General features: G+C 40.8%; 2 long non-coding RNA genes across 10 annotated transcripts in view; one reads left to right on the top strand and one right to left on the bottom strand.

Moving 5' to 3' along the window:
• LOC147367869 (uncharacterized) overlaps positions 1–13,449 on the bottom strand; it is a 62,265-nt gene extending 48,816 nt beyond the window's left edge. The window contains exon 1 of the long non-coding RNA XR_015168764.1: positions 13,313–13,449. This is a non-coding gene — a long non-coding RNA (uncharacterized LOC147367869). The remainder of the gene's footprint in view (positions 1–13,312) is intronic.
• Positions 11,096–24,978, top strand: LOC147367868 (uncharacterized). Of its 9 annotated transcripts, none has more exons than XR_015168757.1 (6): positions 11,096–11,370; positions 11,727–12,029; positions 13,851–13,931; positions 14,382–14,492; positions 22,023–22,198; positions 23,661–24,978. It is a non-coding gene; the product is annotated as an uncharacterized LOC147367868 (long non-coding RNA). The 9 variants fall into 9 exon arrangements; XR_015168758.1 differs by adding an exon at positions 13,306–13,710 and having other exon boundaries at positions 11,236–12,029; XR_015168759.1 differs by adding an exon at positions 13,306–13,423 and having other exon boundaries at positions 11,256–12,029.
• The last annotated feature ends 1,771 nt before the right edge of the window (positions 24,979–26,749 follow it).

Below are 26,749 nucleotides of genomic sequence, written 5' to 3'. Positions count from 1 at the left end.
GAGTTGGTCGCTAAGAGTGACTTCACTTTCACTTTTCACTTTCATGCATTGGAGAAGGCAATGGCAACCCACTCCAGTGTTCTTGCCTGGAGAATCCCAGGGACGGGGGAGCCTCGTGGGCTGCTGTCTCTGGGGTTGCACAGAGTTGGACACGACTGAAGCGACTTAGCAGCAGCAGCAGTAGAAACAGTGAATTAGTTAAACAGCAATAGATAAGTTATAAGACTGCTTATTCTATTATACTCTATAGTTACATTAACCTATTGAGTGCTAATTCAGAAAAATCTAGCACTCTGGAGGCAGTGTACACTGACTAGAAGATTTCAAAGTTGTATGGGCAAGGTCACTTTGGGATCTTCAATTATACAATTTGAACTAAAAGTCATATTCAGTGCCTAAAATATTCTATATTTTTGCTCCCATCAATTTATATCACCCAACCATAGTTTTGCCATGTGTCCCTAGCATTTGCTACAGGGATAATGAGAGATCAACCATTAACTCAGTAACAGAATGAATAAGTCAAAATAAGAACCCTTCTTACAACAATAATCCCACATAAGCTTGGAACAGTCCCCATTCTCGGAACAGCCTTAAAGATGAAGTGAGTCACCTCCTTTTAGAATGAGGGGATTGAGTATGGAGAAAGACAGGCTCCAGGTCACGCAGAACAGCAACACTGGAGCAGCCTGTCTCTGGCACCACAGCACTGTTAAATCCAACAAATCAATGCCCTTCTCTGCATCTTACTCCGTCATACCCAGTAATATCTATCAGAAAGGGAAAAATGTAACATCTTTTTAGGATTCATTGTGTCATAGGCGGAAGAAGAGACGAATTTATAAAAGCATTCCCCTCCTGTCCTTTCTTCTAGTTATATGCTTTCAGACATCTTGGAGTGCAAAGTCAAGTGGGCCTTAGGAAGCATCACTATAAACAAAGCTAGTGGGGGTGATGGAATTTCAGCTGATAGTTAAAATCCTGAAAGATGATGCTGTGAAAGTGCTGTACTCAACATGCCAGCAAATTTGGAAAACTCAGCAGTGGCCACAGGACTGGAAAAGATCAGTTTTCATCCCAATCCCGAAGAAGAGCAATGCCAAACAATATTCAAAGTACTGCACAATTGCCCTCATTTCACATGCTAGCAAAATAATGCTCAAATTTCCCAAGCTGGGCTTCAACAATATGTGAACTGAGAAATTCCAGAGGCTCAAGCTGGATTTAGAAAAGCCAGAGGAACCAGAGATCAAATTGCCAATATCCACTGGATCATAGAAAAAGCAAGAAAATTCCAGAAAAATATCTACTTCTGCTTTATTGACTATGCAAAGTCTTTGACTATGTGGATCACAACAAACTGTGGAAAATTCTTCAAGAGATAGGAATACCAGTTCACCTTATCTGTCTCCTGAGAAATCTGTATGCAGGTAAAGAAGAAATAGTTAGAACCGGATATGGAACAACAGACTGGTTCCAAATCAGGAAAGAAGTAAGTCAAGGCTGTATATTGTCACCCTGCTTATTTAACTTATATGCAGAATACATCATGCAAAATGCTGGGCTGGATGAAGCACAAGCTTGAATCCAGATTGCCAGGAGAAATATCAATAACCTCAGATATGCAGATGACACCACCCTTATGGCAGAAAGTGAAGAGGAACTAAAGAGCCTCTTGATGAAGGTGAAAGAGGAGAGTGAAAAATCTGGCTTAAAATGCAACATTCAAAAACAAAGATCATGGCATCCAGTCCCATCACTTCATGGCAAATATATGGGGAAACAATTTAAACTGTAACAGATTTTATTTTCTTGGGCTCCAAAATCACTGCAGATGGTGACTGCAGCCGTGAAATTAAATGCTTGCTCCTTAGATGAAATTAGATGCTTGCTCCTTGGAAGAAAAGTTTTGACCAATCTAGACAGCATATTAAAAAGCATAGACATTACTTTGCTGACATGTCCATCTAGTCAAAGCTATGGTTTTTCCAGTAGTCATGTATGGATGTGAGAGTTGGACTATGAAGAAAGCTGAGTGCCAAAGAATTGATGCTTTTGAACTGTGGTGTTGGAGAAGACTCTTGAGAGTCCCTTGGACTGCAAGGAGATCCAACCAGTCAATCCAAAAGGAAATCAGTCCTGAATATTCACTGGAGGGACTGATGCTGAGTCTGAAACTCCAATACCTTGGCCACCTGATGAGAAGAGTTGACTCACTGGAAAAGACCCTGATGCTGGGAAGGATTGAAGGCAGGAACAGAAAGGGATGAGAGAGGACAGGATGGCTGGATGGCATCACTGACTCAATGGACATGAGTTTGAGCAAGCTCAGGAGATGGTGAAGAACAGGGAAGACTGGTGAGTTGCAGTCCATAAGGTCGCCAAGAACCAGACAGGACTGAGGGACTGAACAAAAACAACAAGATGAGAAGCTTCCATTTTACCACTTTGAAGTTCAGTTTTTCTTGCTCATAAATGGGGAATGGCTGTAGACACCTCCCACGGTGTTGGAAAGCTCATTTAGGGCAAAGTCAAGTTTTTCTACGGATTTTCCAGGTGATGCTAGTGGTAAAGAACTAGCCTGCCAATGCAGCGGATGTAAGAGCCACGCATTTGCTGCCTGGGTCAGGGAGATCCCCTGGAGGAGGTCATGAGAACCCACTCCAATATTCTTGCCTGGAAAATCCCATAGACAGAGGAGTCTGGCAGGCTACAGTTCATAGGGAGTCAAAGAGAGAGTTGGTGATGGACAGGGAGGACTTGTGTACTGCAGTTCATAGGGTCACAAAGAGTCAGACACGACGGAGCAACTGAACTGAAAGCCACTTAGCACACATGCACTCAGGTCGTTTTACAGATTTCTTTTCAATTCTCAGCAGAACATCTGACACACAAGTGCTGAGTAATTCTGGTTACTTCGTTTGTCCATCCTCACTGTCCAGTTGCCTAAAGGAACAAAATTCAACACCAGGATGCCACAGAAAGGATATACACTCATGACATTTTTTATGAAAAGGGAATCAAAATTATCCTCTATTTAAGGTACCATATGTTCCTACCGTTACATTCATATCACCACTTACATACAGACAGCACTGAATGAACAGCATAGCATTTCTTGCACTCATGTAGCTTTGAAATTCTACCCTCAGATCGCCTTTTCTTCCTGATCCTTCCGGTTTTATTACTCTCCTTGAGAACTGCTTATCCCACAGCCATATCAACTATTCCTCCTCATATTCTTGGAACTTTCACCTCTTTTTCCTCATTTCCTATTTGGCTTGTATGTTCTACATCGGACCTGAATGAGTCTCCAGTTCAGAGAATTTCTCAGGTCATTAGTCCCAGTTTGTGAAGGGTTTCCCCCCTAACCTGGTTTTTGAGAATATACCTTAATCTTACAGAGGGATGAGCCCAAGTAGCTCCCATTAGACTCAGAAAGCGAGTAGGGAATTGAGGGAAAACCCTTGAATGTCGTGCCTTTTCCAGGCCTGACCCCAGTGACTTTCCAGTTAAAGTCCTTTCTGGTCATGTGACTGGAAACATTGGGAGTCAATTTCTCCCCAGGTATTAAAATATACACATTAGAGTTGATCAATAGTAAAACCACCACACCATGTGTATATTTTTAATAGTGAAATTCATAATGGATGAGCAGTAGTGAGGAAGAGATCTTCTGCACCTTTTAAAGAAGCTGAAAATATTACTCAGTTCCAAAATACAAGAGCACGTGATTTTTTTTTTTTTTTTAATACTTTGGTTGAACATGGCCCAATTTCTCTATTTTGATTCATCCTTTTCATTTTTTTTTTATCGTTGTTCATTAATTTGCTCACTAAAATAAAATTGGAGGAAGGGAAGACATCCATTTAAATAGTGTACCAGACCATGGGTGTTTGCAAATAACTTATAGCTTGTCTCCAAGGAGGACAGAATTAGTAGATAAAAAAAGACATGCACACAAATGAATAAAGACAGTAAAATAAGCATAACAAGAGACATATGGGCAGGATACACAAATAGCATCAATGAGGAGGTGGCCCTTTCCTGTGGCAGGCAGTAAGGAGTGCTAGCACTAAGTCTCTTCAGTCCTGTCTGACTCTTTGCAACCCCATGGACTGTAACCCACCAGGCTCTTCTGCCCATGGGATTCTCTAGGAAATGGGGTTGCCATTTCCTCCTCCAGGGGATCTTCCCAACCCAGGGATCAAACCCAGGTTTCTTATGTCTCCTACATTGGCAGGCAGGTTCATTACCACTAGCCCCCACTGGGAAGCCCAGACAGTAAGAAAGGGGCTCTTAATTAGCTGACTTGATGGGCTTTATGAAAATGCAGTAATCAAATGATGGAGAAAATTCTTCTGGAGAAGCCACTTGAGACATCACTGTGAAACATGGAATGTTATGGAGTTTAGACTTGATCTTCTAGGGAACAGGCAGCTATTGGAAAATATTAAACAGGAAAGAAGACATTCAGAATGCTTACTTTAAAAAAAATAGTGGGAAACGCAGACTGGTGAGAAAGATCTGCTGTATGAGCTATGCTCAGTCGCGTCCGACTCTGTGACCCCACGGACTGTACTCTGCCAGCCTCCTCTGTTCATGGCATTTTCCAGGCGAGAATACTGGAGTAGACTCTGTCATTTCCTCCTCCAGGGAGTAAGATCGAGGAGGCAACAAAAATAGTGCAGGAGTGGTAGCAACAGCTTAGGTCAGGTCTTTGGCACCCCTTTGCCCTCATAATTAAGTCCCAGATCCTTCGCATGGATTGCCCGTTGTATGATCTAGTCTCTGCCTGTCTTCCTAGCCTCATTTACCCATGGTTTCCTGATTCCCACTCCCATTGCCCTGTACACTATGATTCAACCACAGTGATCTTCTCTTCTGTTTCACTTCCACATCATTGAAAATGCAGTTTCCTTTGCCAAAAGCCGCCACCACCACCACCACCTCCCACACACAAGGGCCTGCCAAACTCCTGGGGAAAAAACAAGTGGAAAGTGAGAGTCGCTTCGTGGTGTCCGACTCTTTGCGACCCCGTGGACTATATCTCACCAGGCTCCATGGAATTCTCCAGACAAGAATACTGCAGTGGGTAGCCATCCCCTTCTTCAGGGGATCTTTCCAACCCAGGGATTGAACCTGGGTCTCCCGCACTGCAGCTTACCGTCTGGGTTACCAGGGAAGCCCCTACTTATGTTCAAAGCACAGTTGGAAGTTCTGTCCTGTGTGCCATCTTCCTCATCACTCCCACCCCTCAAATGCCCAATTTATTCCACATCCTCTCTCTCTAGACCCTTTGCATCTACTCAGTCACAATGCATGCTGCTCTTATTTCTGTTAAAAATATACATTTTGCCAAAAGCTAGGCCAGTGGCTAGGGATACATCAATGAACAGCACCATCAAAGTTGTGATCATCATAGAACTCACTCTTGCTAGGGGTCAGGACAGCCTACCCCAAGATATACCACACTGGCATATTATTTTGCACTGAAGTCACAGCTGGTGTGGGGCAACATGTTTTATTAATAAAACAGCAGCGCAGCAACAATACTCCGGCCCTCTTCTTTCCCCTGAAAGCAGGAAATAAATCTTCCATGTTGAAGGTACCCTCCCTACACTAACATCCTTATCACCAGAGATAGGGAATTCAAGGCTAAGAAACCTGTATAACAAACTTTGTTACTCCCTCATTAGTTTGCAACCCAAAGCACAAACTCCTATGTTTTGTTAAATCTTAACAAATAATTGTTAAGATCATTTATATGAATAGTCTGCTTTGGTCACTTTGTAGGTCCTATTTCTATGTCACCTCCATACATACAAATTGAACTAGCTTTTTTCTGTTAATCTGTCTTGTGTCAATTTAATTAATCCAGCCAAAGAACCAAGAAGGGCAGAGAAGAAATTTACCCCTCCGGACACTCCTTAGCAATAAAAACAAATATTAAACAATCACCAGTTGTATGTGTTATTAAGAAAATAAAATATTTTGTGTTTTGAAAATATAGTTCTTGACTTTAACCAAGTCAATGGTCATTTGTGTTGGACTATAATATAATTATAATCAGAGAAGAGTGAGTTAGGGTAAACATTCTTCTTTTGACATAGATCAATTACCAGAACTCAGGACTACACAGCCTCCACCGAGGTCATGATCGATACCACTCATTTGAGGCAGGAGCAAGAACCTTGTGAACCTGTGATATTGTGATTTATAAGAAATAGATATATCTGGTCTTATACCTTTTATTGGTCCAGAATCCTAAAACCCTTAGACTTTCCTGTGTTAAGAGCCATCAAGGTTTATTTTGTTATGTTAATGACTTTCCAAAATACCTCAGGTAACCTGAGGAAGGGTCCTGGTTGCCAGGAGAACCAACCCAAGTTAGAGGGTTGAAGCTTTAGTACCTTCTACCCCTCAGTCTCTAAGGAGAAGGAAGAGACTGGAGGTTGAATCAATCACCAATGGCCAAGGAGCTAATCAATCATGCCTCTGTAATCCAACATTCATCAAAAACCAAAAGACAAGGTTCAGAGAGCTTGGGAGTTGGACAATGCATACACCTTCACGGCGACTGAAGCTCCTGCATGGGGGGCCCTCCTGGCCCTCACATTGTGTATGTCTTCATCTAGCTTTTCCTCTGTAACCTTTATCATCTCCTTTAATAAACTGGAAAACATATGTGTCTCTTGGAGTTCTGTGAGCTGCTCTAGTAAATTTAATCTAATGGAAACTCCCACCTACAGCTCATGTGTCAGAAGCACAGGTGGTAAACTGGGCTTGCAGCTGGCGTCTGTAGTGAGTGCCTGTTGGGGGAGGCAGTCTTGTGGGACTGAGCCCCTAACTTGTGGAATCTGAAGCTATCACCAGGTAAATAATGTCAGAACTGAATTAAGTTTTAGGACACCCAGCTGGTGTTACAGAGAATTGCTTGGTGTGGGAAAAGTTTCCACTCATTTAGTGATGAGCAATGTCAGGAGTGAACTGATTTATATGAGTAGTAGGGACTCACAGGGTGGTAATTCACAGCAGTGAACTACTGTGAATTACTACGTAGGGTTTTCCCTACATAGGAATGAAAGGCCTGAGGTTTTCCTTTTCTAGGGCCTTAAAGCTAGGTTGAAACTTCTGGGATGACTGAGGCCTGATGTAAAGAAACAGGATTTTGATACAAGTCTGGCCTGATTGGCACCTAGAAGCAGATAAAAATGTTATCCCTGTGTATGAACGAAGGACCTATAGCTGCAGAATGGACTGTCCAAAGTCCTCATAGATGGGGATCTTGAAAAGAGAAAGTCAAAGGGACTAATTCAAAGCTTGAGAGGGAGTCCTGGGTGCACCGCCAATTTTGGCCTATGCCTCTAGCAGAGAGGAGACTTGTATGAAGATATTATGTGTGTGTGTGTGTTAAATGAATGAATAAATGAATTAAAGGATGAGTGAACAAAAACGCATGACTTAGAGATTCAAAGACTGAGAAAACTAAACTGGATTATTTATAGTAATATGGATGGACCTAGAGTCTGTCATACAGGGTGAAGTCAGAAAAAGAAAAACAATGCCATATACGAACACATATACTGAGCGACTGAACTGATAGAACTTAGAAAAATGGTCTTGATGAACCTATTGGCACGGCAGGGCTAGAGACACAGACGTTGAGAATGGACTTGAGGACACAGCAAGGGAAGGAGAGGGTGGGATCAACTGGGAGAGTAGCATGGACAGCTCTACGGCACTGCCATGCAGAAAAATAGCCAGTGGGAAGCTGCTGCTTAGCTCAGTGCTCTGTGACGACCTAGAGGGGTGGGATGGGCAGGTGGTGAGAGGCAGGCTCAAGAGGGAGAGGATATACATATACATATAATTGATTCACATTGTCGTACAGCAGAAAGTAACACAACCTTGCAAGTCAATTACACTCCAATTAAAAAAAAAAACAATTAAGTGAATATGTAAATGATCAAGAGATTGAGAGAGTCTTGAATGAGTTAATGACTAAGTTGATAAATTGTAAGAAAGTTGATAAAGGAATATGTGAATGAATAAATATGACTAAGGAGAAGAAGTGGATATGAAAATGAATATGTGATTGATCAAAGGAATATGTACAAGAACATATTTAAGTCAATGTTTCCACTAGAAAAAAAGTTCATTTTGTAGGAATTAGTGCTCAGAAGGGTTTGATTTACCTGCCTGAATCACAGTCATAAATTCTGAACTGTACTCTGACCTCAAGAAGAGTTTAGTTCTGTCTGAGGTTTGACTTTTCTTTATCTTCTGAGATAGGGATTTGAGGGATCTTCAGCAAGTTGGCCTGGGCTTATTAGCAAAACCTCTTTTCCTATCTAGTTCTTCTGAAATGAGAAAAATAGCAGGAACTCTGAGCTAGCTGGTCTTACCAGGTGAGACCACATGGGCTGCCTCCCATGAAGTATGAGACTCACAGACGTTAGTTAGGAAATATACCAAGATCTGTTGTTTAAAGCTTAAGAAATCTTTTTATTTTTTTCCATTGTGAAGAGTAATGTCTTATTCAAATGAATGTATACTTTTTTTTTTTCCTCTTCTCAAATTCTGCCAGAGATTGAGATATAAACCAAGCATCTCATTCTCAGTTTGTATTGATAAATCTTACTGCCAAGGGGATTTTGGTATTCTCATGTCAGATAGTGACTATCACATGTGGCCTTCAAGTCTTCCACATTTTTATAGTATCTCTTGGTATTTCTAATAAAAACACACCTACTGAGTCAGTATGCTTGGAAGTATAATCTTGAGTCCTGCATTTGAGAACGACTAACGTAGGTGGATATCTCTGGCAAGTTTTAACTCGAAGATTTACAATGTTTATATTCTTAAGAACTGGTCCTCAGTGAAGAGGGCTTGGAGGCTCCACTGTACAGAATTCCTGCAAAGGGAGGTCTGTCTGTCAGTATGCTATCTTCAATGACTGGCTCTTGAATGGATCAAGTTCTTCTCAGTAGGTTTCCATTGATAACGAAGCATACTTTTGTCTTACCCTGGCCTGAGAATCCTTTTCTCCTGTTTTGGTAGATTTTTTTTTTTTTTTTTTTTTGGCATGGTTTTTCTTTATTTTGTAGACTTAAACATGTGCTCTAATCAATCTCCTCTTTCTAGCATTTTAGTGGTTATGCTAATAATTACAAACAATTAACACTAAGTCCTCAGTTAACACCTATTTTCATTCCAATGATGAACAGTACAATGGACTTCAGAATACTTTTACTCTTCCCACTCCTCCCCAGTATGTGTTATTGTTGCTGGTATTTAAGTTGCATCATGGATGGTTTTTGCTTTTTAAACTCAAATTAAACACTATTGTTTTTCAGATACTCAGTGTTTGTTTGGACAAGCTCAAACATTTGCTGTTCCTTTACATTATGAACCTTATTACTGGATTTATTTTTTTCCCACATGTACATCCTTTCCAAGTTTATTTTATGAGAATTTATTCATAATCTATTCATTGTTTATATAAAAATGTCTCTATTTCAGCCAGATTCTTAAAGGATGGTTTTGCTGGAAATACAACTTAACCAAATTTTTTCAGCACTTTGAAAATACTTTTTCTATTTTCTTCAATTACTCTAACCATAGTTGATTTCTATTTCTTGTCATTGTAATTTCAGTGCCAGCATCCATACATTTATTTTGACTTGAATTAAAAAATTTGATTGCAACAGCCTATCACATTGGAAAAAATACTTAAGATTTTATTAACATAAAGTCTCTGACCTGGTATGCTTTCTTTGTAAACTGGAGTTACTAATGTGCTTTTGATAGAGTTATGAGAATTAGATGAGTTAATATGCATATAATGTGAGCCTTTAGTAGTTCCTCAACAAATTGTATTTACTATTAATAGAGAAACGTGCATATTTCATTGTAATTAGTTCATAGTGTTTCTGCAAGGGTAAGTTCACACAAGGTGTTTAATAAGCACTTAATTTAATATTCAAGGAATCCCAAATTGAGACTAAAATATAAGCAGTTCCAACTCTGAAGGGGTTAGACATTCCAGATACTCTGGGTAACAGAACAGGCAAGAATGATCCATACAATGCTCATTGCAATGTTAAAACCTGAGTAAAACATCTGTCAGCTATTGGCTAACTTTTAGCATGAAAAATTACACAGGAGTCCCCCCCAAAACACTACAGAAATGCATCAGGTTGTATTGCAAATATTAGATAAAATAAACAAACTGGTATTTTTTCTGAAGCCTTTTTTGTACTTTCCTAAATCCCAACATGCCTTTATTGTTTTTAAATGTAGCAAGTATAATTCCCCTCGGCTTTGGAGGATAATGATGCAATGCCAGTGATTAATACCATAATTACGGCTTAAGTTTCTACAATTTCTTATCCCCTATAGGTTTCAAAAATCTTGGCTTGCTATCATCTGCAGATATTCTGACTACCACATACTTCAAAGACCTATAAAGTTTCTGAAAAACAGCTGCTAATAACTGTGCTTTAATGGGGGCCAGAAAGAGAAGAGTCTACTTCACTGAAGTGCAACTGGAGACTGGAATTTTGGAGTCAGTATATAACTCCCTTTGGACTCCTGGCCCAAAGCTCAAGTTTCAAGGACCTACTGAATAGCACAGGGAACTCTGCTCAATGTTATGTGGAAGCTTGGATGGGAGGGAGTTTGGAGGAGAATGGATATATGTATGGCTGAGTCTCTTTGCTGTTTACCTGACTATCACCAGCTATACTCTGATACAAAATGTTTAAATAAAAAGAATAATTCTCTGTGTATTATAAAACATGGAATGATGTACATTTAAGAGTTAGAAATAATGTCATTCCAATTCCTCCTCTCACAAATGACGAAACAAAGACTTACTGAAGGAGATGGGCTTATAATAAATTAGCAGTGCTGGGAGGTGGAGTCTAGGTAGTCCTATCGTCTTTCTGGTTAGGGCTCTTGATTATGCTGGACTCCACAGAGAGGTCTTACTGACCCTGGTACAAGGGATTAGATAAGCCAGTTAGTCAGTTTACCTTGACAGGTGCTAGAAATTTGCATCAACAATAATACAAGTCCTGGGAATCAGATTAATTGAACCCAAGCTCTGCCTTCAAGGATTGGAACAACAGCAGCTGAAATGTACCGAGGGTTTATTATATGCTGAGCAGAATTTTTAAAAAATATTTATTTTTGTTTATTTGGCTGTGCCAGGTTGTAGTCGCAGCATGCAGAATCTAGCTCCCTGACCAGGAATCGAACCTGGGTCCTCTGTTTTGGGAGCATGGAGTCTTAGCCACTGGACCACCAAGAAAGGCCCTGAGCAGACTTTCAACGCATTATTTACACACATAGACACATGTATGTGTATGTATCCATTTAATGTCTACAACTACCCTGCAGAGGTGATGCACATACATACTGAGCTCTCAATGCACATTTCCAGAATTAAAAATATTGCAGTGTTTCAAACACTCTTTCTTCTTTTGAGAAAACTGTAGACTCACAGACACTGGTAAGAAATAATGCAGACTGATTCCCGTGTTCTGTTTACCTAGTCTCCCACAATGGTAGTATCTTGCAATATCACAATCGAGAAATTGACAGTGATACATTTTGTTACCAGCAAAGCCCATTCACAATTCCCGGCAAAATAAAAATAGATTCCAGGTAATAAAATTAAATCTAACTTTTTTTTTCCTTTTCCTCTGTGCTTCGTCTAGTTTCATTTGCTCATAGGATGCTGCATGCAGTGGCCTCTGCCCTGTGCTTGGACCAGAGTTAATGAGCGCAAGGGGCGGAACTCCGTCCCTCCCCGCTTAGGAGACTCCTACAGGCTGATCCTAATAAAGCTGATCACTATAAAGCAGCTCCACCTGCACCCTATCACCGAGAGCATGGACTCTATTGCAGGAGCTGGCACCTGAGTTCAATCAAAGAACTTTGTTTTTGAACCAAACTCCATCTCACTCTACTGGCGCAAGCAACACCTGCAGGAGGACATTTGATGGGAGCCAACTCAAAAGGTAACAGCGTGTGTGTATTTAGATGTGTATAATTTTATCACAAGTGTAGGTTTGCATATATACCACCACAGTCAAACAGCAATTTGATCACCACGTGTTCCTTCTATAGCTATTTTTTCCCATTATATTATCTTGTAATAAACACATTTACCTCTCTTCCTCCAACACCATCTTCATCCCTAATCCCTGGAAATCCCTTCATCTCTTTACATTTACCATTTGAGAATATTGTATACATGGAATCATACAGTATATAGCCTGTTGGGATTTGTTTTTTGCTGTGTGTGTGTGTGTGTGTGTGTTTTCTTTTGCTTGTTTGATTTTTACTTCAAGATTTACCAAAGTTGTATCAACAATTATATTTGTTTTCATTGCTGAGTCATATTCCATAGTATGGATGTACCACAGCTGTTAAGAATAACTATGTACTTTTTTTTCAATGGGAACAGAACTCTTCATTCTCAAGGATAAATGCCCAAAGGTACAGTTGCTGGGTCATATGATAACTGCGTATTTACTTTAATAAGACACTGCCAAATGGTTTTCCAGAGTGGCTGTGTCATTTCAGACTTTCACCAGCGGTATATGAGTGAGTGGTTTCTCCACATCCTCAGCAGCATATAACACTTATTATACTGGTTTTGATAGTGTAACTGGGACACAGGGTGGTCAAGTAACCCCAGTTATTCACTCAAAAAGTATTTGTTGAGCCAAATACCACTCTATGTGCTAAGGATACAACAGTAAATAAAACAAAACTCTCTGTCCCTGTGGAAGAGATGTTCCAGTGAAAAAGATAAGCAATGTATAAACGAAAGCCAAATAGTAAAAACCACGGAATGTTACACAGTGACAAGCTCTAAGGACAGTAACCAAGTAGGGAAAGGTGAATGGGGCATTTTGGGTAGCTTTTAAATTTTAAAGAGTTGGCCATGCAGGTGACTTTCTAGTAAAGATCAGAGGAAGTAAGGGGACCAGGTTTCTGGGCATTTCAAGACAGCACACTGGAGACAGAGGCAACAGTGAGTAGAGTAGCCCCCCGGCTCTAATTCACAGGGGGATATGGTCCAAGACCTCCAGCGGGTGCCTGAAATCTCAGATAGCAACAAACCCTAAATATATCGTTTCCTTCTATACATACATACCTATGGTAAAGTTTAATTTATAAATTAAGCACAGTAACAGATCAACAACAATAACTAGTAATAAAATAGACACCTGTAGCAGTACACTGTGATAAAAGCTATGTGAATGTGGTCTCTCTTTCAAAACACAGCACTCACCCTTCTGGTGATGATGAGAGGAGATAAAAAGCCTCAGTGATGAGCTGAGATGAATGATATGGGCTGCTATTGACCTTCTGATGATAATGGCAGGAGAATCAGCTGCTTCAGGTGGTTTCTTTTCTCTTCTTCACCATTTCACAAATAGAAGGTCTGCCCTAATGGTAGAGCTTAGCAACCTCAGCATATGACGTTTTTCTTTCCTTATTAAGTCAAGAACTTTCATCTTTTCACCTAATGGAAGCACTCTGTGGCTCCTCTTTGGCAAATCTGAATTGCCAGCATCACTCCTCTTGCACTTTGGGACACTACCGAGCAAAAGAAAGGTTCCTTGAACACAAGCACGGTGATACCATGGGAGTCCATCTGATAACTGAGAGGGCTACTAAGTAACTAAGGCATGGGGGTTGCTGAGGAAAGGGAGGAGTCATGTCACTGGTAGAACCTCGCGAGATTTCATCACGCCACTCAGAACATCCATGAAATTAAAAATTAGCAATGGTTTATTTCTGGAATTTTCCATTTAATGTTTTCAAAGCATGGTAACTGAAACCAAGGAACGTGAAACTGCAGAGAAGGGGGACCTACTCTACACAGCACCAGTACTGGAGCCACCTTGGTGAGTTTGAGGTACCTTGAGGAGTTTCTGGAGGCTGGACTGAGGGGATGCAGTGTGGGAGGTGACAAATGGACAGATTAGGTAGGGCGATGCTCATTTTGGGACGGACACTGGATTTTACTGAGAGTCACCAGTGGGGTTTGAGCAGAGGAATGACTTCATATGACTACGTACTTTCTAAATGTCTATTTTTATTTATTTGTATGTGCTGGGTCTTCGTTGCAGCCTGTGGGATCTACTTCCCTGACCAGGGATCTGACCTAAGCCCTTTGCATTGAGAGCACTGAGTCTTAGCCACTGGACTTCCCAGGAAGCCCATGAGTGTGTTTTTACAGGATCATGGTTCTGTCTTTACCCAAGATTCTATAACCAAGGACCTGAAGAGGCTAGAATGCCTCCGGTTATAGTAGAGAAAAAAAAATAGCATTTTATAACAATACCACTTGGCAGGGGACACTGTGGAGATTTTATGAACCAGGAGAGACTAGAAAGGGACCATCTCTACCTGCGAGGAGAGGATGCTGCTCTTTGTCTCCCATCTGCCTGCTCATCAGCTTCCAGGTGAGGGCCAAAAACAGCCGGTGATAATCACTACTCCTCTCTCCCCTTCACCCTTTCCCTGTTTTCTGCTTCTCTCTCTCCTCTTCTCTTCTATCCTTCCTCCAAGTCTTTTCTTTAAAAAAACGGAGTTTAGGGCAATCTGTAAATCTGTAAAGGAAACTTTCTTATTGCCCTTCTTCTTCTGATTACTTCATTAAAAGTTTAACATGTATTAACTAGTAGCTTCTCCTACTGTCAACATTAGAAGCTCAGAGGATACTTCATTAAGCTTCATTTTTCTCCATTAGTTGTTAACTATAAAAATCCCTTTGCAACTTACTCAGAGCCTACTGCACCATGAAAGGGATCAATGAATAATTAATGATCAATTAATAATCGCTACCCCACTTGAGGTGTACTGAAGATCAAAGGAAAGAGCACATGTGAAAATAGTGCTAGGTGATCACATGTAAAATGATACCTTCTCACTATTTCAATAATAGTGTACAGTAATTTCGAACTTAAACAGGAAAGTTGCAAACAACATTATGAAGAAGATCTGTATCCTTTTCACATAGTGTTGATTTGCTAGGGGTACTAAAACGAAGTACCACAGACTGGATGGCTTAAACAATAGAAGTTTACTGTCTCAGCTCTGGAGAGTCAAAGATCAAGTCTAAAATCTGAAACCAAAGTGTATCCAGGGTAAATTCCTTCTGAGGGCTTGTGAAAGAAGGATCTGTTCCAAGTCTCTCTCTCCTTGGCTTACAGACGGTGGTCTCCTTTTGTCTCTTTACACTTCTTCCTTCTGTGTGTCTGTCTGTGTCCAGATTTCCTCTTCTTGTAAAGACATCAGTCATATTGATGTAAGGCCCACCCTAATGACCTCCCTTTAATTTCATTATCTCTTTAAAGACCTTATCTTAAAATAAGGTCACATTATGAGGTTCTGGGGCACAGGACTTCAACATGTGAATTTAGAAAGGGGAACGTCATTCAACCCATGGATTCTCCTCCTTTGCTCTCTCTTCTTTCCTCATACCCATTGTCATTAGTTTTTCTGAACCATCTGAGAGCAATAGCAGGTATAACCCCCTCCCGTGACTCCTTAATTCTCCAGTATGTATGCTGCTGCTGCTGCTAAGTCGCTTCAATCATGTCTGACTCTGTGCAACCCCATAGACAGCAGCCCACCAGGCTCCCCCGTCCCTGGGATTCTCCAGGCAAGAACACTGGAGTGGGTTGCCATTTCCTTCTCCAATGCATGAAAATGAAAAGTGAAAGTGAAGTCGCTCAGTCAGGTCCAACTCTTCGCGACCACATGGACTGCAGCCTACCAGGCTCCTCCACCCATGGGATTTTCCAGGCAAGAGCACTGGAGTGGGCGCCATCGCCTTCTCCCCTCCAGTATGTATACCACCCAGGCAAAGACAGACTCTTGCGTTGCCACACAACTCTCCAAATCGGAAAATCAATCTTGACATGGCCCTACCATCCAATCTATTATCCATACCCCATGCAGATTTCGCCACAGTCTCAACAGTGTCCAATTTGTTCTCCTGGCCAAGGAGCTTCTTCAGAAATTCATTGTTTTAGTTAACAGCTCTCATCACTCTCCTTCAGCCTGGAACAGTGGTTTGGACTTTCTCTGTCCTTTCTCTAACAGTTTTTAAGAGCACAATCTGTTCAATTTGTAGGACAAACCTCAACCAGAGTCCGTTATTTCCTTACAACCTAACATGGGCCATGCTTTCTAGACAGAAGCAGCAGAGACCTTGCATTCTTTTCTTCTCAGTGACTCATGTCAGGAGACACATGATATTGACTGGTCCCACCAGTGGTCATAATGAGGATCACCTGGGCACAGTGCTAACTGCCAGACTGCCCTACAGTGAGGTCACCATTTTCCCTCTGTTTCTGATGAGTCTTCCAGGGGTAGGTATTCAGAGATTACTCTGGCATCTTGTTTTCCGGAACCCCACCCGCTGCCTTAGCATCCATCGATAGAAAGTGAAAGTGTTAGTCACTTGTGACCAACTCTTTGCGATCCCATGGGCTGTAGCCAGCCAGACTCCTCTGTCCACGGAGCTCTCCAGGCAAGAATACTGGAGTGGGTAATGCCCTTCTCCAGGGGATGCATCTTCCTGACTCAGGGATCAAACTTGGGTCTCCTACATTGCAGGGAGACTCTGTACCATCTGAGACAAATAACTTCTGCCTAAATCAATCCAGAATGTGATGATAGCCAAGCAGTGATTTTTCTATTTCCATTATTCCTTCTACATGTATCAGTTGGCATCTTTCTCAAGGAATTCCCTTGTGGCTCAGCTGGTGAAGAATCTGCTGGCAATGTGAGCAGACCTGGGCTCAGTCCCTGGGTTGGGAAGATCCCCTGGAGAAGGAAAAGGCTACCCACTCCAGTATTCTGGCCTGGAGAATTCCATAGGATCGCAAAGAGTTGGACATGACTGAGCAACTTTCACTTTCAGTTTTTCTCAAGGAATAAATATCCCCTCACCCTGTTTATTTATATTTTTGTTTATATCAAGTATGGGCTCATGAATACCAGTTACTTTCCTGATTTGTTACATGTCACTATCACTATCTATTTTGATGCTTAAATTGTCCCATCTTTGGTCGTTGGGAGCAACTACTAGCTGATTCCTGTATCTATTTGACATGCCTTGTATTCTTTCAACCTTTCCTTGCTTTATGGCAAAACAAGATAACCTACAATCATCGCTTTTCCTTTCTTAGTTCTGGAAGCATCATCATTCCTTCTTGTGAAGTAAGATATTTAGAAGCCAAGATCATCTGGGTATTCCGTGTGTTCATCATTATTTTTCTGGCATTGCTCAATGAACTCTTGACTGACAGAGGTAGGGAAATACATATGCATGTCATTATATGTATGAATACATATATACACATGCATGAATGTGTGTGTATCTATACACTAAGTATACACATGTGTACATGCTGTCATTTCAGTCATGTCTGACTCTTTACAACCCTATGGACAGTAGCCTGCCAGGCTGCTCTATCCATGGCAAGATAGAGATGGGATTCTCCAGGCAAGAATACTGGAGTGGGTTACCATTTCCTCTTCCAGGGGGTCCTTCCGACCTGGGGAAAGCTGTGTCCCCTGTGTTGCAGGTGGGTTCTTTAGCACTGAGCCACCAGGGAAGCCCATACACGTGCCTACATATATGCTTAAATATGCATATGCATACCTACATGAGTTCATGGCGATCCTCTAGGTGTTTCTGAATACCCACAAATTTCTTGTCGCTCTTTCCACCAAAGAGAAAATGCATGTCCCCTTCATTTGAGTCTGGGTTAACCTCTGACTCGTATATAATTCCATGGTTATGGCAGAAATGATGCTATGTGATTTCTGAGGCCAGTGCAGAAAAAACCATGCAGGTTCTGCCTTGTTCACCAGAATGCTTGCACAGAAGTCCTGGGCTAGCATGGGAGAAGCTCAGCCACCCTGGAGACCCCAGATGACTGCAGCACACTGTGCCCAGGCCACCCCCTGCGGAGGCCCCAGACACCAGGGAGCCAGGCCGTTCTGTGCCCTCTTGTGTTTGCCGGGATTCCTGACCCACAGGACCTGCGAATAGAAAACGCGATTGCCATATGCAACTCAATTTCAGGAAGGTTTGGCATGTAACTAGAACAACATCTAATTCTAATACCTCAGGCTTCTTTCTAGATTTCACCCTATTTATGTTTCTAAATCATTTTTTCAACATTGAGAAAACTGGATGTCATTATTCTCAAAATATCTACTCGTTTGCTCAGTCATTTGCTTCATGTAAGCAATCTCCCCACCATCCTGGTTTCATCTTCACCTGCCCACATCTGCTCCCTTGGCCCTCCTGCACTCCCCCCACTGCACGTGCACACACACTCACACGAGCATCTCTGAGCATCAGTGCTCTGCGGATGATGCCATGACCCCATCTCTCCGAAACTCTTCTTCCTCAACTGCAGGGCATGCATTTGCTTCTGTGAAGAAGACGGAAGAGAAGAAGGAAAGGAAGAGGGTAGAAGGAAGAGTCATTCTGTTGTTATTCTCATTATATCACTGCTGTAATAGCATAGCAGTTGGGAAGTTACAGCTATGCAGACATTGGTACAGCTGTGGTGTGGTCTCCAGCATATAAAGGACACTTGACTGTAAAGCTTGTCATGAATGAGTTTCTCCTCCCATTTCTCTAACAGTGTCCTCTCTGACTTTCAGCTCCTTGCTTATCCAGGGGTCTGATTTTCTTTTGACTTGCATGCTGTCTCATTTGAACTGCCTTTCATTGTCACTATGGTTTATAGTTTTCCAGGCTAGCTTCATCCTGAGGACAGATAAGGCTGGTAAGGAGAGAGTAGTGTTCTCTTCTCGACCACCCTCAGGAATGCCTGAACAAGACTCTACAAGGGACTGGGGATTGCAAAACTGTGGGTGAGAGTGGGAGCCAGAGGAATCCTTCTGATTACGCACAAAATGACCCTGTTTTTACAACCTCAAGAGCAGCTCATGTAATACACATGCACTTTGAAATTGAGAGTATTGTTTATCAAGTGTGTAGTCTCTCTTTTCATGCTGAGAGAGCTGAATTAGAATCCTGGTTTGCTCTTGTTCAGTTCAGTTCAGTCACTCAGTCATGTCGGACTCTTTGCGACCCCATGGACTGCAGCACACCAGGCCTCCCTGTCCATCACCAACTCCGAGTTTACTCAAACCCATGTCCATTGAGTCGGTGATGCCATCCAACCATCTCATCCTCTGTCGTCCCCTTCTCCCGCCTTCAATCTTTCCCAGCATCTGGGTCTTTTCAAATGAGTCAGTTCTTTGCATCAGGAGGCCAAAGTATTGGAGTTTCAGCCTCAACATGAGTCCTTCCAATGCATATTCAGGACTGATTTGCTTTAGGATGGACTCGTTGGATCTCCTTGCTGTCCAAGGGACTCTCAAGAGACTTCTCCAACACCCCAGTTCAAAAGCATCAATTCTTCGGTGCTCAGCTTGCTTTATAGTCCAACTCTCACATCCATACGTGACTACTAGAAAAACCATAGCTTTGACTAGATGTACCTTTGTTGACAAAGTAATGTCTCTGTTTTTTAATATACTGTCTATGTTGGTCAAAAGTTTTCTTCCAAGGAGTAAGTGTCTTTTAATTTCATGGCTGCAGTTACCATCTGCAGTGATTTTGGAGCCCCAAAAAATAAAGTCAGCCACTGTTTCATTGATTCCCCATCTATTTGCCATGAAGTGATGGGACCAGATGCCATGGTCTTAGTTTTCTGAATGTTGAGTGTTAAGCTAACTTTTTCACTCTCCTCTTTAACTTTCATCAAGATGCTCTCTAGTTCTTCTTCACTTTCTGCCATAAGGTTGGTGTCATCTGCATATCTGAGGCTATTGATATTTCTCCCAGCAATCTGGATTCCAGCTTGTGCTTCATCCAGCCTAGCATTTCTCGTGATGTATTCTGCATATAAGTTAAATAAGTACGGTAACAATATACAGCCTTGACATACTCCTTTCCTGATTTGGAACCAGTCTGATGTTCCATGTCCAGTTCTAGCTGTTGCTTCTTGGCCTGCATACACTTTCTCAGGAGGCAGGTCAGGTCATCTGGTATTCCAATCTCTTTAAGAATTTTCCATAGTTTGTTGTGATCCATACAGTCAAAGACTTTGGCATAGTCAATAAAGCAGAAGCAGATATTTTTTTGGAACTCTTGCTTTTTCGATGATCCAACAAATGTTGGCAATTTGATCTCTGGTTCCTCAGCTTTTTCTAAAACCAGCTTGAACATCTGAAAGTTCATGGTTCACATACTGTTGAAGCCTGGCTTGGATAATTTTGAGCATCATTTTGCTAGTGTGTGAGATGAGTACAATTGTGTACTAGTTTGAGCATTCTTTGCCATTGCCTTTCTTTGGGATTGGAATAAAAACTGACCTTTTCCAGTCCTGTGACCCCTGCTGAGTTTTCCACATTTGCTGAGATATTGAGTGCAACACTTTCACAGCATCATCTTTTAGGATTTTAACTATCTCAGCTGGAATTCTATCACCTCCATTAGCTTTGTTCGTAATGACACTTCCTAAGGCCCACTTGACTTTGCATTCCAGGGTGTCTGGCTCTAGGTGAGTGATCACAGTATTGTGATTATCTGGGCCATGATTATCTGGGCTGCTCTTGTAGTCTTTGTCAAATCATTTCCTTCTGTAGCCTCGTGTTCTTTTTTGACAGAATAAGGCTACTACTCTTATGTTACAAAACTGGTAACTAGAAAATTACCGAAGCATTCTTATACTTTCTAGTAGTTTCTTTAAAAAAGAGGTGTCTCATTAAACTACTTTTTTGATCACTTGATTCCTCTAGGCTCTGTGTTGTGTGGATTCTTAGTTTGTGTTCATGAGTATTTCCCACTGAGTGTTGAGACCAGAAATATAGGCTCTATCCTTGACTTCGGAATAAGTTGAGTTCTTGGTGTTTGTCTTTGCATAAGACCCTTCCCAACAGAGACCCTGAGCTTCCCACATTTATATTAAGAGAAGAGACTATCTTTGGGTCCCGAGTCTGAATTCCTATTAGAAATGTCTGATAAAATTGAAAAAAAAAAATACAGATTCCCCTGATATTGCCTAAACTTAATGAATCAGAATATGCACAGTCAGGGCTTGCTTGCTTGTTTTATTCAAGAGCTCTGATGTGATTTATGATGCAACCCCCATCTAGCTAACCCCTGCTAGATGATTGAGAGAATCATCTTACAAAAACTACATGACATGGTAACTGAGGGTTCCATTTAGGGGACAGGTGGGCACAGGTTCAAATACCAACACCCCCTTCCCTATATACTTAGCTAAGTGACTTTGGACAAGTCATTTAAGCATCTTCCAGCCTTGTTTGTAGTGTAGAGATAAGGATACTATGATCTGTGTATAATCTCTGGGTGAACTAAGAGTCCCCCAACAAAAGTACACACATGTACACTTGGATTTGATCAAATTACTTCCAACTCCCAAATAGCCTGTGCAAGTTCAAGTCCTGCCCAAGGTTTATAGGAGTCCCTGGGAGATACTTAGTTTCTCTTGATATGATGGTCTACCTACCTCTTCCCCTTACTGCATTGATTTAGGCATCAGTTTTTCCTCCAGTTTATGTAACTGTAATAACACAGTCACTCACATTAGCATGCATAAGTTCAGTAGACTTTACTGAAATATTTGGGGGCTTCCCTGGTTGGCTGTACGCAGACCTGCATGAGTTTCCCTGCTTCTCTCTTTCTCTCTCTTTTTTGTTCCCACTCACCCCCTTCATCTTGCAGTGCTTAAAAGCAGGGTATTGGCTGCTTTTCTTAGGTTTTAATACCAAACATGCATGTCCAAAGCCATCAAGTTTTCAGGAGAACAAAGCTCTTTCTATCTGACAGGCTTCCCCCTGCTTTGAACGTAGCTGTGGTTTGGGGATAGCAAGCAGACGCTCTTGGTTTGCTGCCTGCCTTTGTTTCTCTTCTTGTTCCACATGTAAAGCACTTCACGCAGTTCTGGCATCTGTGGGTCTCTGAGCGTGTGTGACAGCCACATAGATGCAGCCCAGCCACTCCCGCCTTCTGGGGATGTCGCTGCCTCCACACCTGCACATCCGAGCCACATCTCTTCTTCTTGGGAATCAGCCAGTATCCACTGCTTTCCACACATCCAACTTGGTATGTAAATACAAGCATTGTTGGAGAATGATATCTGAGCATGAGGGGTTCAAAAGCCCAAAATCTGACTCTAATATGATGATTACTAACACTGATTACCAACATTAATTGATTGCCAATCAGGCACCTTCTGTAAAATTTCTGTCATCCTTTCAAGTATCTGTTTGCTTTTTTTTTTTTCTTTGCATGTAAGGAAACTGAGGCTCATGGAAATTAATGACTGAGTCAGAATTTGAATTCAGGGTGCATTGCTACAAAACCTTGTCTTGCTTCACTGCATCAGATTCTCTTCTAAATAATTCATATAGAGGTCTGATCTTTGTTGCATTGCAAAGATGTTAACTGATCTAAAAGAAAGATCATCTGTGCACACAGAGATCTAATAATGAAATAATTTTAATTTAATGGTGATGGGGTTTCTTTGTTCTTCAGTAGTTAAATAAAGTGAACTTTTATCTGTAACTTCATAGAGCATGCACTTATCTGAAACACAGGTGATTTAAAAAAGAAAATAAAAAATGATTTCTTGTTTCCCTATATCTTAGTGACTTAACCATATAATAGAACTGATCAACTCTGTGTTTGTCAGAAAAATGGCGGGAAAATGGTACCTTGGGCAAAATATAGTTGAATCACATATTTGAGGTCTTATGACTCCAGGAGGTAGACATGAATATTTGTGGCAATTCCTATTTTAACAATTTGTGTGTGTGTGTGTGTGTGTGTGTGCACGTGCAGTGTGTGCAGTGTAAGAAGTTATTATTTATCTAGTTTTAAAATTTTTGTTGGAATATAGTTGCTTTACAGTGCTGTGGTAGTTTCTGCTATACAGCAAAATAAATCAGCCCCATGTGTACACACAGCCCCTCCCTTCTGGACTTCCCTCCCATCTAGGTCACCACAGGGCACTGAGTGGGATTCCCTGTGCTATACAGTAGGTTATCATTAGCTCTCTATTTTATACATGGCAGTGTACATATGTCAATCCCAATCTCCCAATTCATCCCATCTCCCCCTTCTACCCTCGGTATTCATACATAAGTTTTCTATGCCTGTGTCTCTATTTCTGCTTTGCAAATAGGCTCATCTGTACATTTTTAGATTCCACATACATACATTGATATATGATATATGTTTTTCTCTTTCTGGCTTACTTCACTCTATGTGACAGTCTCTAAGTCCATCCATGTCTCTGCACATGGCACAATATTGTTCCTTTTTATGCCTGAGTAATAATCCATTATATCTATATGCACAGAAACTCATGAAGACTATTAGCATTGCACCAAAATATCTTGCTTATTAATTCAATTTAGAAAACTAACATGTACTGAGGTGAATAAAATGGTTACAATATTTAGAAAATACATATCAGAAAGATTTTTGTCATAGATACAACTGACATTCATATCTTATTTTACAGTCTATAAAATACCCAATTATTAACTCATTCCCTCCCCAGAGCAAGAGAAGTCTTATGACCATGATATGATGGATGAATGGATGAGAGGACTTAGGCTCAGAGAACTATGCAGGGTTGCTCAGAATGACACAGTTGGTGGAGGGCATACCCAGGAATTGACCTGAAGTCTTCTGCCATTAAATTTTACATTCTCGTCATTACGTCATCTGAGAGAGAAGCAGAAAAGTGTAAGATTTGGCTATGGTATTGGAGAAAACTCTTGAGAGTCCCTTGGACTGCAAGGGGATCCAACCAGTCCATCCTGAAGGAGATCAGTCTTGAATATCCATTGGAAGGACTGATGCTGAAGCTGAAACTCCAATACTCTTGCCACCTGATGCGAAGAGCTGACTCATTTGAAAAGACCCTGATGCTTGGAAAGATTGAAGGCAGGAGGAGAAGGGGACGACAGAGGATGAGACGGTTGGATGGCATCACCGACTCAATGAGTTTGAGTAAACTCCGGGAGTTGGTGATGGACAGGGAGGCCTGGCGTGCTGCAGTCCATGGGGTCGGAAAGAGTTGGACACGACTGAGTGACTGAACTGAACTGATACAATTTTTTATAGGCTAAACCTCAGATTAATCAATAGCAAAAAAACATCAATAGTTCAATCATTCATTCAATTGCTATGTATTTAATTCTCCCAATGTGCGAGGCAAATGGCAGGCATATCCAGGAATGCACAAGACATAAGGTCCCAACCTGCATGGAGCTTGCAGACAAAAAGTGAAGTGGAACACTGAGTGAGCACATGATCTGCTCAATGGCAGATCCTTTGGAAAGCGTAGACAATTAATTTTTAGATTTATGGTAATGTGTCCCTTTGTTTTTGTCAGTAAATTCCAGGATGAGAGGCAGATGTAAACCCAATGTGCCCTGAGCAAGTGTCTGTAGTAATAGAACAGACGTCAGTAAAATGCTGCCGTCAGACTTCTTTCTCTCAGCCCAGTGGTCTCCATGGTCTTATGTCTGACAATGCATCTTTTATTGAAACACACCACATGCTAACTTACCCATGGTTCACCAGAGATTTGTGTAACAAAGACACTTGACTGTTTTATTTACTTCGTATTTAGTCAAAGAAAAGAAACTTATTGGAAACACTGCAGCCAACAGTCTTTAGAGACGTTCAGAAATCTATTTCCCCATTTCTGAAAACTTCAACATTGAATGCAGATGAGGTTTTTTGGTTTCAAGTTTTTTTTTAATTGAATTATTTTTGATGTACAATAACTTTATACTAGTTTGAGATGTACAGCTTGGTGGTTTAGCATTTTTACAGATTTTATTCCATTAAAAGCTATTATAAGATGATGGCTATGACTCCCTGTACTCTGTAGAACGTTCTTGCTGCTTACCTATTTTATAGAGCGTAGTTTGTTGTTCCTCTTAATTGCACACTCCTAACTTGCCCCTCCTTGCTTCCCTCTCCCTTCTGGTAACCACTAGATGGTTTTCTATGTACTGTGAGTCTGTTTCTGTTTTGTTATATACCTTCATTTGCATTATTTTTTAGATTTCACATTCAAGTGTTATCATGTAGTATTTGTCTTTGACCTATTTTAGTAAGCATAATATTCTTAGTAGGTCCGTCCATGTTGCTGTAAATGGCAGCATTTCATTTTTATATAATGGAGTAATATTCCACTATAAATCTCCTTTATCCATTTTTCTGCTGATGGGTACTTGGGTTGCTTGCATATCTTGACTGCTGTAAATCATGCTGCTGTGAACATTGGGATGCAGACATCCTTTTGAATTAATGTTTTTGTTTTATCTGGATTTATACCCAGAAGTGGAATTGCTGGACCATATGGTAATTCTGGGTTTCCCTGGTGGCTCAGATGGTAAAGAATCTGCCTGCAATGCAGGAGACCCAGGTTCAATTCCTGGGTTGGGAAGATCCCCTGGAGAAGGAAATGGCAACCCATTCTAGTATTCTTGCTTGGAGAGCTCCATAGACAGAGGAGCCTGGCAGGATATTTTTTTTTTTTTTTTTTTTTTGAGGAGCCTCCATGCTGTTTTTCATAGTGGTTGTACTGATTTATCAAATATTTAATTTATTAATGATTATGTATTAAAATACTTTTTAGGTTTTTGATGTATATGAAATAATATATGTAAGTTTTATGTATTCTATAAAGCATGATAATATAACCAACACTTTGAACTTAGCATCCAGTTCAAGGACAAGAACATGACCTTTGATTCATGTCTACCTATGTGTTCCTCCCCATCCACATGACTGTTTTGTTATTTGTACGGAAATATTTTATAAAAGTTGAATACTATTCTCTGACTTTTAGCAAAAAGTAGCAATCCTTTCCCCTTTTTATCACTGAGTCTCACTTCCTGAAGACATAATTTCAACATTTTCAAAATATTTCTTTGGGTATTTGCTTCCATTTTCTAAATTATGCAATATCTATTTTTAGTCTTAACTTTAGACATTGTCTATTGATCAGCTATGATAATATGGCTACTGCCTTTCCTTTGTACGAACATGCAGCATACACATTTTCCTTCCCTTAACTTTTCAAGATAGTTCTACCACGCCTTTAATTAAATAAACATTTTAGTGTTTATATTATTAGACTGTGAAAATGTTTTCAGAGCTGAGCCATGAAGTATAGCAAAATTACTTCCTTTATTTGTATAAATTTTCTTTTTTGGGTTAACAACTGTCTTAATAATCCATTTGTTCAGGAAGTTCTTTTAAGCCTTCAAATATCTACCAGAACAATGAAACTTTATTTCTGTTAAAGAAAAGACTATCTGCATATCTATGTATCAGTCATCTATATGGGTGTGTGTGTATGTGTGAATGTACATGCTGCTGCTGCTGAGTCACTTCAGTCGTGTTCCGAATGTACACAGGTAAGTTAATATATCTGTTTTTTGTCTCCTTAAAGGTCTTCCTCCTGGAGCCCACCAACATAACTCTAACTTCTCTCCAGGTTTTTTAAACAGCTCTTACCTTAGATATTCCCTTTATCATTATCCTGGGTTCTTTTATCTTCAGTATAGAAGCTATGATTTTCTGAATCCCAATCTTCTCTTGTTTATATTTTGGTGCCTTATTTTA

The sequence above is a fragment of the Bos grunniens genome, chromosome 8 (assembly GCF_055505025.1).
Source record: "Bos grunniens cultivar Pamir isolate PY7600 chromosome 8, Bosgru_T2T1.0, whole genome shotgun sequence".
In the NCBI taxonomy this organism is placed as follows: domain Eukaryota; kingdom Metazoa; phylum Chordata; class Mammalia; order Artiodactyla; family Bovidae; genus Bos; species Bos grunniens.
This window is presented reverse-complemented; position numbering and strand designations above follow the sequence as displayed.